This window comes from Nothoprocta perdicaria, unplaced genomic scaffold, assembly GCF_003342845.1.
Source record: "Nothoprocta perdicaria isolate Ctin4 unplaced genomic scaffold, notPer1 scaffold_83, whole genome shotgun sequence".
Classification (NCBI taxonomy): Eukaryota; Metazoa; Chordata; class Aves; order Tinamiformes; family Tinamidae; genus Nothoprocta; species Nothoprocta perdicaria.
The window spans coordinates 121,811-138,980 of NW_020456121.1; the positions used below are offsets into that span (position 1 = coordinate 121,811).

The following is a 17,170-nucleotide window of genomic DNA, read 5'->3' on the forward strand; positions in this document are numbered from 1 at the left end:
CCACATTAACTGAACCTGTATGACCTTGAAAAGACTAAAGTGCTGAGTTTAAAATGACTAGTGATGATTACTAAGACATCATGATTCTTGTATGATGTGCAGTTACTTAAAACATACATTTTTCCTAAAGAATTTATATATATTTAGAATATTAATAAGAATATATATAACAGAAAATAAAATCTTTCCTTCTTGACAGAGATTGCTTATAGTAACACCAACTTTGCCCTCCAAATTCATCTTTGTTTTCTTGCTAGCTTTACACTATGCCAGCTGGTTTGCTTAGAGCAATAAGCTGTTGAATTAGATGACATGTTTTTAAATACGTCAGTCTAGCATAGCAGTTTTGAATAGCTTCACAATGCACAGATGCTAAAATGACTTTAGAATAATATTAAGTGGCAAAAACAAGAGACTACAATTGTACCTGCCAAGTCCACAARTGACAGATACACATTTTCTCAAAGTAGCTATTGTCTTTTAATTAGCATTTTAAYTAGTCTTGAAATGCAATTTCAGATTSCTATAGCACTTGGAATTGTATTAGAGAAATTACAGGTTAAAATGAATAAAGGATCACCTGAACTCAGAGCTAAATTCAATGCACAAAGATATGTAATCCCTTGTTAGTGGTGAATACAGAGAATCTATGCCATAGAAAGAGCTTTCCTTCCTAACTAATCAAAGTTTTACTTATCCCAGGAAAACAGTACATGAAGACCTAATCTTGCAGCAAGAGGAAAGCTCTGTATACTCCAGCATCCCCCTATATGATTCCAACTGCTAAGACATGCAGCCATATGGAAAGAAAAAGAGACTTTCAAATAACCTGAKGTGCTATTGTGTTTACCAAACAATTATATAGTGTTTTACTAAAAAAAAATAATAAAAATGTATACTTATAAGCAAATATCCAATTCAGTATTTCAAAAATAAATTTTCAACTTAAACAACAAAACACATACCAAAATAAAGCATACTATATCTTTATTATATCTATATCATATTTTCCAGTTCCATAGATCAACTTTAATTAAAAAAAAATCCTTTATGGCAGTCTTAAAGGTTTATGGCATTTGCTGGCCTGTACAAACTGTTTAGAATAATTTAAAGCAAATGAATGACAATGTTAGATATCATGCAATACACAGTGAAATTCTTACTAGTTCACCACAGCAACAAACAACTAAATCACTAAATCAGCTCCACAATCCAGATCACTGCTTGCTAACTATGCAGGCCATCCTAATTACTTAGAGGTCAACTGACTCCAAAATTAACTGCAAAAAATGACTCAGTCTTTGTAATTAYGATACTTCTTCAGCTGCACATGTGTTCAGAAGTTCCAGCTTGGGTGCAGCTCTCATGCAATTATACATTGCGTGCCCCTACTTTCTGTTCACCACAGTGAACACAGCGCTCAATGTTTCTTAATGCACAAGATTGCTAAAGGCAATGGGAAAAATCTTGCAGCTTATCGTGAGAGAAAATAATTATGCTTCTGATAACTGCTACACACAAATGGGGCCTATGGGTCTATTTGGGGAACTTAATGAGTCTCTATAAAATGTAAATATGCATTTAAATCCTTCAGTGTGAAATACTGATTCACTTCCATTACTGATCAGCTATCCCAAAAGAATCATTCTTGAACTTGATGTCATAGCTGTAAACTCCAAATCCATCTATTTTTAACTAACAGTTAAATAACTGAAATCAAAATGTAGCCTATTGGCTTCCTTAACTGACTGTAAATCAGAAGCAAATTTTCCCAACATAATTAAACATCATTAAATGACTAAAATGGACAGTCTCACCTCAAGAATTTTAGATGATGAAACATCATCTAAATAGCGAATACTTTTCCTTATCCTGAAGTATTTACATAAGATTTTGAATATGTTGAGAGCTTTAAATATTGTTCATAGGAAATTTGATAACATTTAGCAAATAATTATTCAGTAGCTGAAAGATCAGTAAAGTCTGAATCATCAACATCATCTTTAGCCACTGAAGTTCATCTAAACCCCATTCATTTTTTATTCTACCTTATRAAAGGAATCACATATATTTGTAAGTATCTGGACTTCAGAGTTATAGCAACTGAACTAAATCRATAGGGATCTCTCCAGTCCACTAAAAAAAGGATGCTCTCTATGCATTAGAGAAAAATATTTTAATATATTGCTTATAACAATTTCCATAAATGAATTAGGAAAGAMATGGTGCAAAGTATATTAGGATAAAGATTCTCATTGACATTTTCAAGCTCACCTCCTAAATCTTTTGTGAATTGCCATGGATACCAGTTCCAGAAATACAATACAGATGAAAAGAAGGAAACGCCAGTTCTCAAACAATAAAACAATCTTTAGTCTGTTGTCAAATTTCACTTAGTCCTTAGAAATGCAGATGTACAGACAGAAAGATACTACATCAATTTTTGTTTTGGTTTATCACTTTCGCAGCACTTTCTCTTGCAGTTTCTTATCATAAATAATTCAAAAGATGATGTAAAGAAGCAAGAAAAAGAAAKCTGCAATAATTGTTTCAGGGAGAGAGAAGTTCAATCATGCAGACCAAAATACATCTAGTAGTTGTATACAGTAATACTAAAGATGAATGTCATTATCCTAGAAATTAATGTGGTAAAGAGACTTTTTTTTTTTTTTTTTTTAATCTCTACAGGGCCTTTTCTAATGACACAATGAAAAGTATACACTTTTTTTTTTTTTTTTTTTATCTAATATTGCCTTTGCAGAGTTTGTATTTTAAATATTAACCAGTGTGTGTGATTTGCATCCTAATTTAATGTTAAAGACTATAGTAGCTGCTGCTAGAAGAGGAAAGATTTGATTCATGAGATCCTGTCATGAAGCTCCTGGCATATACATTTAGGCTGCATGAGTCCAAGAGAAGTACTACAAGATCAGCTGGACTTTGTAGACATGAAATTCAACACAAAAAACCTTATTGGTGAGAGCTTAACCTTTAAAATGAGAAAGATTATAAGTATCTGGTATAAGGAATTTTAGATAAGCTGAACTTTAAATTATTACCAATAAAATCATAATATTCCCTGAATTTTCAAGTGAATTAAAATTAGTAAATTCTGAATTATTCCCTCATTAAAGCAGCCATTCAAGTTTTTTTTTCCTCCCTTTCTATTTTCACTTCAAGTTATAAAGCCAGATTTAAAAAGAAAAAATAAATTGAAGAAATAGCTCAATTACCACAATTAAAATAATGGTAACAAAAGCCTGCTTACTTTGCAGGACTATGATGATATATTTATCACTGCCATAGATTATATTTCTAATAGAATTCAGCTTTACTCAAAACATATAATTTTATACCAGAACTATAATTTGCAGATGTCCTTACTTTATTCAACACAAAGAAATTAATTGCCCCTTTTCTAAGGGGAATAAAAACTTTGATTAAAAACTTTATATAGGGGKCTTTGAGCAACTCTCAGAACGTTAACAATGTTAATAGCATAATGCTATATTATATAAAATAATATTAGTAGTAAATGTTATAATCAGAAGACTGCCTGTGTTGTAAAAAGAGCTCTTCTATATCCTATTCAATAGCATTCTTTCGAAATGAAAATACTACAAATACAAAAAAAAAAAAAAAAAATACAAATACTAAAAAATACCCTACAAAAAAAAATCCTATATCTTTGCAGGGGTGTCAACAATACTCTTAACTCCTTTTTACAACAATGAATTGGTAATTTCACAATGTAAAGGAACTGAATTCAGTAGCTGACTATGCAAAATCCTCTAGTCGTCCAAATCTGACATCCAGCACTTATAATCTATAAGAATCCAGGATTATTCTAGTTTAAATTACAAAGGAAATTGAAATAAGGCTCTCCTCCATCTCCCCATATTTCAAACTAGCACATTCCACTCCTTTCTCACAGGCTTATCATACAGCCTGCCAAGACTMTTTGAAATTTTGGCATGAGCATGGAGCAGGAGTGTCTCCATTTCAAAGTCACATCTCAGATCTTCAGTATGAGATATACACGCACTCATGCAGCTATCATCTATCAAGTCTCAATTCATTGCAGCTATTTCAGTCATTTAGCAATTGGCTTACTTTATGGTTTTCAAGAAAAAAGTGTCCAGTTAGCAGTTTCTTTTTGTCTGCAGAGAATCACTCTGAATAGCTCCATGAAATAGTAGACTTGAGTGCTTAAAGTCTTTCTGCGGAGCCCCAAAGTCTTGCTTTTTTCTTCAGTTCTTTATAAAGCTGAGCTTCTTGATTSACAGAATAACCCTGCTATGATGTTTCAGTTCCTTTCAGTACTCACCACCTGTTTCAGCCATATTATACCATTCAACTTAATTTCACTTATATGATCAGAATGCCTGATCCTCCCAACCAACCTAGTATCTTAGGGGGTTTTATTCCTATTTCTGCACCCAAAGGGACTAAGTCTTTTTAGTTTTTCCACAAATCATGTTTCCTCTTCCTCTCTCCATTACAACTTAACTCTTCCATCATAAATTGAATATTKAATAACTATTACATAAGGATTTTTGAAATACATTTTTAAAGTATAAATAGCTACTAAAAATCTACACATTTTACAAGACTTGTTTCTTACATATATCTACACATAAACAAAGACCTATTGACCTCTAAATGATGATGATGATTCATTTTACTGGGGTAAAATGAAAGGACCAAATATTTACGGTCATACTTCTGACAATTCTCATGTTAAAAATACTAATTATTTGGCCCACAATGACTGCCATGGTAGTGACTGGGCGTCTTCCTAAGATGTGTCACTTCAGTCTCTACCACTGTTCTGCAAAACCAATGCTTATTCTGCACACATTAATTCCACACCTCAGGAATACATTGTAAAATAAATGCTCTGTTACGTTTCTAAACACTCCAGTGCTAGATTACTTCTGGTTACACTAGATGCTACTTCGTTAACCTGGATGGTGTGATCCCACATTCCAAACTGAGCAAAATATTACTTTTTAAGAGGTAAAAATACCAGAAATTCTTGAACCGTGTTGCCAGCCGGCCAAAAGCAGCATCTCAGGTCACTCAGAAATCATTATTTATATTAATTTGTATTAATTTATATTAGCTGAGGATTGTATTGACCTAACAGCTCCGACAATTATTTTAATCACTTCATACTGCATAAGGAAATGCGTTCAAATATCTATAGTCCCAAGAAGATTAATAAAAGGCCTTTTCCCTTTTTATTGTAACATTGCAAAGAAAAAGAAAAGCCTATGCAGTCTTTATTAGTTTCACATTTTATATTGTTATCCCTACTCTTTTAAAGCTTTAGTTCTATTCAGCGGAAGCAGATAATAAGCACTGTCATTTATACTCGGCTAAATAAAAACATTAGCGATGAACCTTTCTTTATTCGAGTGGCTTGTGGTTTCTAAGTAACTTTTTTCCAGTAGCTCTGGACAGCAACATAAACCTAAGTAACAAGACAAAGCAAAAAACTCAGTAGCAAAAACACAAGTGATGAATACAAAGGTGAAAAAAGTCACATAGAAAATACCTCTTAAGATTTCTCCATTTTTATCAAGCAGAACATTCTATTCAAGACAAATTATTTTCAAAAAGCAGGAACTTGAAGTGAGGAATGCTATGTCATTCTTGACCAAGACATTTACACTTTGCAAATGTACGGGAATATCAAGTAAATAAGTTATCCAAATGGAAAAATATATATGTATATATTCTTAGGAAAAGCTAGTTGCAAACTATGATTTACTTTCGCTAACACTTTCAGTTTTTACATTATTTTTCCATTTTCACAACTCCGCCAAACTTCAAACTTCACTCCAGAGATTTCTCTTTTCCCACCTGGTGCTTAGGACAGAAAATGTTACAGAAAGTTTCAGCAGAAAGGGTTTTGAGAGCACTAGAAATATAACATTTCAGAAACACTTCTTACATAGTCACTGGAATAAGCAGTTACTTATCTGAAGTTCCTTTCTGCAATATAAATGGTGTAATACAGGGAAAGCATGCAGAAGACTTTGTTTAATGTCTTATATCTTAATTCTGATAAATTAAGACAAAAATAGTAAACAGCTTTTTGAAAAATGGCCACTAATAGTTCTCTTTGGCTGCTCTGTGTGAGCAGCAGCATTGAAAGAAGCGTCTCTTCACTAACATCCTGTGGCACAATTGTCATAAGCTTCAACAACATATCTGAGCCAGACATGCAGAGGTCTGATGTTTCCTTACGTACATCTAGCCCAGAAGACACTGTCGACACTTCACACTTATTTATCTTGCTCACATTTGGAAGTGATTCTTTCACTCAGCAGATGGGGCTAACAGGGTAAAATGATGCTGATGAAGAGCAGCATGTAGTTTTATGAGAGAATCTTCTGTGTTGAGGCAGCTCAAAGTTGGTATTTCTGCATACTCCGAGCAGTGGACAGCAAGGTTTTGTAGTTGTGGATGATAAGAAAGGCTATGCTGCAAGTCTGGCTCTGTTAACTTTAGTTTTCAGCCTACATGAGTAAAATTAATTCTCTTGGCAYGTAACTAGAACCAAGAATAAGAAATTAGCCTATATAGTCTGYGGTTTAATTTGCACATCTCTTTATAGCATACAAAGGTTAAAAATTTTATAAGGCTGAATTTGTTTTGGGGAAGTTATTGCTCTAAAACTTAACGCTGGAGTAGCTGGTCCCCTTAAACAGGTTTCCTTCACCTTCCTTTTTCATAAAATGTTTTAGTAGAAGACATTCTGACAGGTAGATTTTCAAGAACTAAGCAGCAACAGAGGACAGTTTCTAACTTCTTTTAGTCCTACTCAACACTAATTTGATGTGGTACCTGAGAATAAATTTGATAGGGTTTGAGGATATCTAAAGGCAATACAGAATACCTTCCAACAAAGTTTACATTCATTAGTTTTACTCTGCTTTTAATGGTCAGAGTAGATTAGCCAACAACTTGTGAGAAAATATAGGTAACTATGGGAAACTCAGACAAAGAACATTTGGTGTCAGCAATGCAGAATGAAGTCTGAAGCTGTGAATTTTCTAAACTTATTGCAAGATACAAAGGGGATATAAGGTAGTGCTGATAAATCCTGAGGGCTGCCACAAAACCGGAGTCAGATGTCACAAGCTATAAACTTACAGCGGTGGCAACTCGGAATAATCCTTTCGTGGTTTAGTTGCACTGTCATGAATTATTTCTGCTGTGTAGTTTCATCTCCTGGCATACGCAGCAGGGTTGAGCAGATTCTTGTGGGCACGCAGTAGTAGGCTGGCATCTGTGATGAAGCTCTCCAGGTACCTCTGCAAATCTTCAGTGAATTTGAACACATGGTGCTAGTTCTGAGGATCCTAGCAGTCTCACCAAAATAAAAGATKAAGTTGTTTCTCAAATAAAAATGAAGTGCTGACTTGGTATGTGCAAAGCCCYGCTATGACTAATTGCCATGTACAAAATAAAGTCATTAACACAATATTTTGCAATAGTTCTTCCAGTATAACAGTTATTTTCTTCACATTCTCTTTGCATTCTGAAACTCCTTTTTTTTTCCTATCCAACTTTATTTAAAAAAGAGAAAATTAATTACTTCTAAAGTAATTACAAATTTAAAAGGCTTTAAATTCACTTGTCTCAGACACACAGTTTTAGAATATATTAAGATGAAGTAAGGTCTAATACTCTCCTTAGAAGCCTGAGAGACTAATTTATTTTGATAGAAAGCACACATGCCTCTGAAAGCAAATAAAGCCATTAGCTCCTTTAATCCCTCTCTATCACAAATGATCTACTTTGTTATTTAAGTTTTAATTACTAAATCATCAAAATGTTAATTAAGAATAGCTCCTGTATTCTCACACCTATGTATGCAAGAGGTGCAAACTCAAAGCCCACCTTCCTCTAATACACATATTTTACCCTGGAATTCCGCAATAAAGCATATTGCAGTGTTTACTACACTGTCTGTAAATTATTCTATAGTCTATACATGTGCTGCCAGAACAGACTAAATTCTTCCCTGGCATAAAATCTACAACAGCTCTTAAATTTGATGCACCAAGAGAAATTTGGCACACTATATTAAAAAAAAAGTAGGCTTAAACATTGATTGTAAGTTTTCTGAATTTTGTCTGTTAATATTAACCTTGAATGCAACTTATACACACAAGTGAAAAAAAAAAAAAGATATATTGCAATATTATAGATTTGCTTTTGACCTCTAAGAACATTAATYCACCTGACCAAAAAAAAGTATTACACTATCTTGATGTTACACCAYATTCCTGAAGTATGCTGGAGTTTAATACCAACCAATTTGCCATCCGATAGCAAATTAACATACTGGACAAGTTCAAGTTCTGGCCTTTTCCAGAGATCGGCAATGTTGCCAAAGACAGGCAAACTGTAGTGCTCACCACGATGAAGAAAGAAATAATACGAACTTCTGCTTTATATGGAGTTTGATACTAGACCTGTTTTCTGTGCATTTTGACTGCATTAGATAATTTAGTCTGACTGTCCTATACAGTCAAGGGTCATAATCTGTTCTCCTAACCTAACAGGCTAAAAATACATCCCAAAAACCAATGGAGAACCATGTTTTTTTCCTAATACTACAAATGTTATCTGTCATAACAGACTGTAGTAGCTGTCTTGAAATAGAGACTACATATATAAAAACTGATTAATAATTCTATGGCTTTGCACAAATACATAAGCTGCAAAATAAACAGGAGTTGGGCAGTTCAAACAAAATATTTGCATAGGGAAACCTTCACACATCAGTAAAATTAGTTAGGAAAAAAAAAACATATACCCAGAGAATACGTTTCAAAGCACCACTCACACTTGATGAAAGGGATCAAACCTCAGCAAATACGTATTTCACAGACTGCCTACCACAGGCCTGCAGCAATGTTTTCTGGAACTTTAGCAGGAAAGATTTACAAGTTCTTAAAATTCTATTATTTTTAAACTAGGCATACAGTCTAAATCAGGCTAAAAAAATGAAAATTTGAATGCACTTAAAGACACTTTTGGAAGATGGAAGATTAATGGCCTATTCTGTAGAAGAGAAGTTAACACACTTGCATTTAAGCAGAGCATAATTTTTACATAGGAGAAGAGTGGATAGAACACTCATAATTAATAATTATCCTAATTTATTTTCATCATTCCCTGCACAAACCAGGATTTAATAGTCAAGCAGGATAACTTGAGTTTATATGCAGGAAATGAGGGTGAGGATTATTTTCAAATGTTCTATCTCATCCATAATATCCAGTACCAGCTAGACACTAACAGGTCTCTAATCTTGCCACTAACCTTGAAAAGTCAGTAAAACTTTGATATGCTGAACAGTCACCCATGTTTCTCATAAAGAGAAGCCTATAAACAGTTCTAAGCTTTATCGGATAAAGTATTGAAAAAAATTAAAACAAGGCAAGGRATAAGCCCAAGTAAACTGCTAAACTGTCTTTAAAAGTCAAGCTGAATTATCATGGCAACCATTAGGAGAACATTGAGTTTGCTTGGAGGTGTTCCACTACCCAAGGTGGTCTTCATGCCACCTTCTCAACACAGTCATTTACATTAACAAGACTCATAATACATCATTTTCATCAGAAAAAACACTATCCTGTTCAGAACAGCTCCTTCTGAGACCTAAACACATCTTAAAAAACTCATAACAATGACCTATCTTGGTAGTCAGAAGGAAGAATTGCACAGGGAGTTATCCCCTCCTGCATGCCAACAGCAGCACAGCCCCGTGACAAATTCAGGAGCGATCACTACAGGAACCCAATGAAACGTCAAGCAGAGGCCAGGTAAGGCTGCTGAGAAGTTATTTTCCATAGCTGGTAATAGCTGGGAAAGGGGGGCCAAATTAGAAAATCWTGATCATTTTAGGAGAAGACAGGAAGAAATGAAAAATGACAGTTAATAAATGGCATTTTCCCAAATGATTATACATAATCTTTGAAAATAATCTGAATACAAATATTTGATAGAAAAAAAGACTCATTTTTAGAAAATAAATCCATAGGAGAATTATTATTTTGAAGGTTTAATACTTAAATGCCAGCAATAATATACTTCCTTTTCCCAAGGCATAGCTGTGAACATTGGTTTATACATAATCCTCTGACTTTCTGAGCTGCAGCAACAATTCAATTGAGAGCCAGATGTCTTAGTGAAGCAGCAAAGCGGGAATAGAGCAAATGCAGTTCATGGCATGAATTAGATTATATTAACAAAAATTTCATTTTCTTATTTTTATGACCTCAGAATGGATAAAAGATATGAAAAACTCAGACATGACCTTTATGATGGATTCCCTACACTCTACTTTCATAACTACATATAAAAAGAGCAGATGCAAACTTAAGTAACTTAAAATTAAGACGAGGCCACAGTTAAGTTTGCTGACATTCAAGTATATCAAAAGAGTTATTTAGGGTACTGTCATTTTATACATGACAATTGTTTTTTCCTATGTATAATTTTATTTTTGTTTATTTTTCTATTTGTYCTTAGCTACACGTTGACAAATTTGATGCAGTATAGTTAAGTGTTTAGAATCACCCTTTCTTATTAACAGAATCATCCCAAGTCRATATCTCTAATTTTACCTGACAGAGGCATTAGGTGCTCTGAAATACTTGCAGTTTGCAGCACTTAACAGTATAAGTAAATTTGATTCATCATACTTTCCAGTATGTTCACAGCTACCAMATACTTATGGTAAATAATACCATATAAAGTAAGAATATATAAAGGAAGTAAAATATATATATACACACACACACACAGATATCAAATATATCAGAAAAAAAAACTATTTAAAGCAAAATGAAACATCTAAAACACTTTTAATACATATCTCCTTTCTGAGAGCTGTCTATCTTGCCATCATTGCTATTAACATTTCTGTGTTGGTATTTAACATTCACAGAAGTTGACAAGCCATGTAAATTGTGAGGGCTGTGAACAGTTACCTACCATGAAATCCAGCCTGCAAAACCTCAAAACCTCCATATTTARACGTGCAAAATTCAGAAGGAATATTAATAAACACAAAGAAGATAATAAAACCCACAAGGTCAAGTTCTWTGAAGGCTTTCCAGTTCTTCATAATTCTGGTATTTCCTCAGTTGCTAAAGAGATGGTTTAAGCATGACAGCTGATATTAAAGGTCATATCAAAACAGGGAATGTGCAGATGGGAAACCCAGGTTAAAGTTGGTGTGAAAATGCCTAAGTCTTACCTGTGGCATAAACAGCCCTAGGAAGATCAGGAGATTATTTTGCCTGCTTATAAGCACAGAAACTAGAGCAGTGAAATTCTGCCAGAGATTCTCCAAGATAAGAGCAGACGACTCTTCTGCAATCAAGCTTCTCATTTGTTCTGTCAAGTCTCATAGAATGTGATGATAAACTTAGAGGGAGTAACTTTCCTCCTCTCTTCATTTTATAAAAGATACTTCATTTTATTAACATTGCATTGAAAATATATCTCAAAGTAGCAATTGAAGATCTATGTTATCAAAATCTGTTACTCCAACAATTTACTTTCAGGCAAATTTTAATAACTATATTATCAGTTTTGATAAAAAAATTAAGATTTCACTCACTATCTTAGAAAATTATAGAGGAAAAAAAGTACTGAAAGATTAATTCCAACAGCAGAGAAAATAACAAACAAAAGTAGAAGTATCCCCAAAGCCTGCTCCATATATATTCTTCCCCAGCTACTACATATCTGTGGAGATCAGATGCTGGACTAGTCAGATCTATAGACAAATGAGCACATATTTTTATACTTTGAAAGAGGAAGGAGAACTGTAAATCTCAGAGTTTGTTAGGAAGCTCAAGGAAACTGTTCCAACCAGGGTGTTACTAGGCTGCAGTACCCAAAGCCCACRAGCTCCAGGGATATAAGAGCACTCTGTAAATGGCTTTCCCAGCAGATGAGCTGTTGTTGTGGACCTCCCTACACAACAGTGGAAAGGACACAGTACTGGAGATCAGGAGAGCCCTGAACTTGAGGATTCATGTTCTGCAGCACATCAGAGAAATGAGAAATAAACTCAGAAAGCATGAGTTAGGCAAAGGTTGTGTAACCAAAGAGGATGTTTTATTATCTAGCCTGCTCAGGAGAAAGGGACAGGCTCAAAAACTTGACAAAAGTTTTAGTCTCACATTGGTTACTGGAAATTTAACCATTTCTTTCTTCATTATTAAATGTAATGTTGAAAGAGCCTTCTTAACAGTTTCCATAGATTTTATCTTGTTTTATAACAGCTAAAGACTGTTAGGAATCAAATTCTGAAACCTTGTTTGTCTTTTTTCCAAGACTCTCCAGTCTTGGAGACACACAACAGGTTAATGCATGCACAACAATGCAGACACACACAGCAGCTTAATGCATAAATATATCCTTATAAATTTAATTCCTCTTAAAGCCATACATCCTCTGCATGCAGGCAGCTACAATACTTGACACGGAACTGCAATTGGAAGAATATAAGGTCACTTCCCCATTAARGAGTATTGGGCTTGAACATCTGTCACTTAAACACACATCACCAAGTCGACCAACCTGAAGAATTCATTCATCCATACAGAATGAACAAGAAAAAAAGTTATGCTTTCAGGTTTACGAGATGGCATCTGTTTGAGTGACAGATGTCTGTGTCACTGCAGTGCTGAGCACAGAGTTTTATTGCGAGAGTCATCATCGCCAAAAGACTTTACCCAATACAATAAATTAAGCATTCATTCTTTTATGATAAGCTCTTTTTACATTCTTAAAATCCCATTTATCAAGAATTGATGCTGCAAAATGTAAAACCGCTCCATATGTTACCGTAAGGCAGAGTAAAGCATTTAGCGACATCACGTTGTTTGTGCCTAAGCTTAAATCCTCGTGTTTAGATCTCATTATCTTAGTTTGTCCATGAGATTGCAAACAAGTCATGCAAATTTGTAAAACATTCAATGCAATTTGTATTAGAATTAGACACTACTTTGGCGTTTTAGGTTTTGGAGGGTTTTTGTTGTTGTTGTTGTTGTGTTTTTGTTTTTTGTTTTTTTTTAATCCTGAATGCTGCACTAATCTGTAACTGAATTACTGAATTGATCCTTGTGTTGCATTAACTATTATTAGATGGTTACCCCAGTCAGAAAAGAACAACCCTTAAGTAAYGGGGTTTGAAAAACAAAAACTATAATTTTTAATCCCTTTGATATTATACATTTCATATTCTCTTATTGAAAAAGCAATTAGTTACACACATACCACTTGCAGCCTGTGAAGCAAGATCAGAAGATTTTGCAAAATACAGACCATAAGTCTCCCTAGGCAGAATAAATATAGAATAATTGAGTCAAGTTCAAATTTTCTGTTGGAAGATATTTTGGAACCATTACAGAATTCTCTGAATGACARAAAATTATTTCTCTGTAAAATCTATCAGACAAATCATTTTTTTTTCCTTTTGCTTTTGTTAAACTGGACCTCTTCAATAAGAATGACAGTGTTTTCATAAATTTAAAAAAATGCTTCTTAAGAACATCTTTCTTCTTCCAATGCCTTTCAGTTCTTTCAATCCTATTCCTTTCCCRCCAGAGTGGGTTTCCCTGGAGAAATAGTACTTCTATTCAAGATTTCTGTATCTTCTTACTTGTATGACACATCATACAAATTACACAGGAGTTGCAGGTCCAGAAACAGTAAYGGAGAAACAGTTCATTTATTTGAAAAGTAGGTCACCAGAATGTGCAGCTCTTTATGAAGCATTCTAGCAGTTATTCAGCATCCCTAAGTAAAATGTATTTTGAAAACAACAGAATRTTTAGTTTTAGGGTTTTTAGTTTTCAAAAAGCTTATCAGAACAATATTTTCTTTTAATCACTTGAGCAAAGGGAAAAAGTGAAATTTAAATTTTTTTCCTCTGGTGTTACACAAAAAAAAAGTAACACCGAGGTATAAGTGTTACACGTAATTTATTCATAATTGATTCCAGCATTTGTTTTTCTCCCCATCTAGAAATCCAATACAGCTGCCGTGACTTGCAAGTCTGAGCATCAGAAACACCGACTGGTTCCATGACAGCCACATGGAGCAGATCCYGCTCTCCTCCCTCAGCGAGCAAGGGGACACAGGGTTACAAGAAATACCTGGATGTCAGAGGGTCAAGAAACCTGCTGCTGCCAGGACTCCCTGCGGTGAGGACGGGCCTGCCAGACAAGCGTGGTCTAAGAGCACAAGGGAGAGGTCTGTCTGTAAAGAGCAGGGTCAATGGCACCTCTTGCCTGAGGCAGTCGGTCCTGGAGGGCTGAGGCCACGAGGAGTAAAGGACGATGGAGCTACTGAACTGCAATCTTTGACTTGCCCTCAACATGAGAGCCTCCCCTGCACTAGTATTTTCTCCAGAACAAATTTCGTGCTATAACACAATTAACTTAGAGCAGAACAAATGACAGCTGTCACCGGTTTGACTGCATTGCCACTCAAAAAGGATCATTTTCCACATTCTTGTAATGTCGTCCTTTTTAAGACAAATATACTTTCCAATTTCTTTTCAAAGCTTTAAGATAAAATTAGAGCAAAAATATGGAGAAAATTTTGCTTATCAATATATATTTATGTGTAATCACTTGCAGATACATTTTGCAATAGCTGCTCAWAATCATCAGTATAAAGAGTATGTTCCGGCAGTTTTCACTACTGCTCAATCATCCAATCCCTAAAAAATAGTTACTGAGCTTTCTTTTTCTCCTATTATCTCCCACTATATTTAATACTTTGGGAAAAAAAAAGGCTTAATTGTGGAAAATGTTATTGCAGTTTACTGAAGTTTACTGTAGACAGTACATACAATATATTGGATTATCACCTGAAGAATCTATATCAAAACTGTGGTTCCACTATGCCCCAACTGTTTTCTTTCCCAAATTTGCAAGTCAAAGAAAATAAATAAGCAAAAGAAATAATGTTTTCTTAATTTTTKTCCTACAAACAGTTGAATCAAGGCACAGTCTTTTTTGTAACTAAACCACAGAAAACAACCAAGAGATCAACTAAGTTCTCAAGATATGTGTCTTCTTTGAAACCTAGTTTTATATGGACAAAAGTCKCAAACTGCCACAAATATCATTACATAATTTAATTTGAGACAACCCTGCACCCATGTCTAACTATTACATTAAATGACATTAAAAATAAAGCTTGACCATATGCCTTTACAACTAAAATACTTTTTTTTTGTTTAAAGAAAATCACAAAGATTTAACTATCACGATAATAATAGAAAGTAAAATCGCAAGCCCAACCAGTGCAGTATTTTAGACGAAACAAGAAACCTGGGTTAAGTCAGTCACCAATGTGCCTTATCAGTAGTAACACATTTTTTAAAAACAGCTGTCTACTGCATGTAAAAAATTTAAACCATCTCTTCCCATATTTTGGGCAGAAAACCAGTCTCTCAATGTACACGTGGACAAATTAACACCTCTAGGAGAAAAGCTGGGATTTAAYGCTTCATTTGTCTCCCAGAATAAAACCTCCAATGTGACTACAGAGATTACAGAGTTTCCCAACACCTCACCCAACCATTCATTTCTGTGCTGTTTCAGAAGATAATAAAGATTTCATATGCATGTATATTTAATACACAGCAGCACAGAAATGGAGAAGATAAAACTTAACTGCAGTTCAAAGATGAGAAAGACGCTTGTTCATATTGGCGAGTTACAGGCTGAATCTTGGTCCGGGCCAGGGAACTGTGCACAAGTCACTACAACCTCCTGATTCCTAAGAATCCTCTTATTATGGGATACACACATGACAGCAAAGGCACCCATTCCCATCGGGAACRCCAACACAGCCAGGTGGGAGACTGAGCAGAACCAGGAGTGTGGGAGAGACTGCGAGGAGCCCGGAGCGAAGGGCACAAAGGAGTCAAGTGACTCGAGGTGCCAACACGTGGGGGGAGGCACCGAGCTGGGTGCAGGCGGCCAGGCAGGCCGTGACTCCCGAGTCCATTGGCCCATAGGGAAACGGAGAGGGCTCCGCGGCCAGGAAATCAGGATAAAAGGGGGGCTGCGTCCCCCAGCAACCTGAGAGAYCCCACAGGGATATGYCCGGGGGACTCTCGCTTTAYTCAAATAAACTTTTAGGTCTCCTCTGTCTCCTCTTGGACGTTCAGTGCTTGACAGCGAGATTTTTCCGCACAAGGTTAATACCAGCTCCTCGCCTGACTGCTACGAGCAATAAAGACCAAGAATAAATTTCTCAGATGTCTGCTGCTGCAGGCCTGAGCATGGAAAACGTGTCCCCCCAACACTGAACAGTATGCAGATCTGGCACAAACCTCTTATTTCTGTGTCTCTTGATGGTCCATGAACATGGCCAAGGATTTGATCCTAAACAAATTAAAAAAAAATAAAAAAGGAATGCTGTAGTACACACYGATAAAAGCCAATTGCCCCCCAAAAAGAGTAAAAAAAAGCCCACACCACAGAAGAGTGCCATTAAGAACAAAGCTGAAATCCAGATAATGAAGTCAGATCAATATAAGTATGGGGGGGGAAGAAAAGAAATACACTCCTGAGTTTAAGGAGAGTACCCAAGCTCAGACTGCCTCATCCTCTTTGTATTTTTTAAAAAATTAAATGGATCCACAAAGGATATATCTACAGCTATGTAAAACTACGCAGTCCCATGTGCACATTTAATTTCCGTCGAAAGATAACCTGGTTTAGAGGAAAGAACAGCACCCAGAAAGGGAGAGACAAAGTCATTTGCCAACCTATAATTTCCAGTGTGTGGGAATTCGGGAGTGTTCTGCAGAGAAGTGGGGTAGGGCTATGGGTTTTATGAAATTGTATGTCTACTTATAACTCCTAAATCATCTGTACAACAAAAACTGAAAGGCAGATTTCTGTCTGTCCAAATCTTACCTTGGAAGGCCATCAGGCCTACCCAATTTATACTGTCTCAAGTTTTTAATACAGGATTGAAAGCATTAGGTGCACTAGCCAGTAACTGTATTTTAAAGAACATTCCATTCATTTTACTTCTGCACCCTTGGTTTCTTTTTCCAAAGGAACCAAGAAACAGTCAAATTTCCAAAAGGTATTTAATG

The 17,170-nt window shown here is 35.2% G+C and overlaps 1 protein-coding gene across 2 annotated transcripts in view; it reads right to left on the reverse strand.

Moving 5' to 3' along the window:
* The window catches only part of ZNF804A (zinc finger protein 804A), a 122,783-nt gene that overhangs the window by 76,770 nt on the left and 28,843 nt on the right, over positions 1–17,170 (reverse strand). The gene's annotated exons all lie outside the window — the stretch shown is intronic.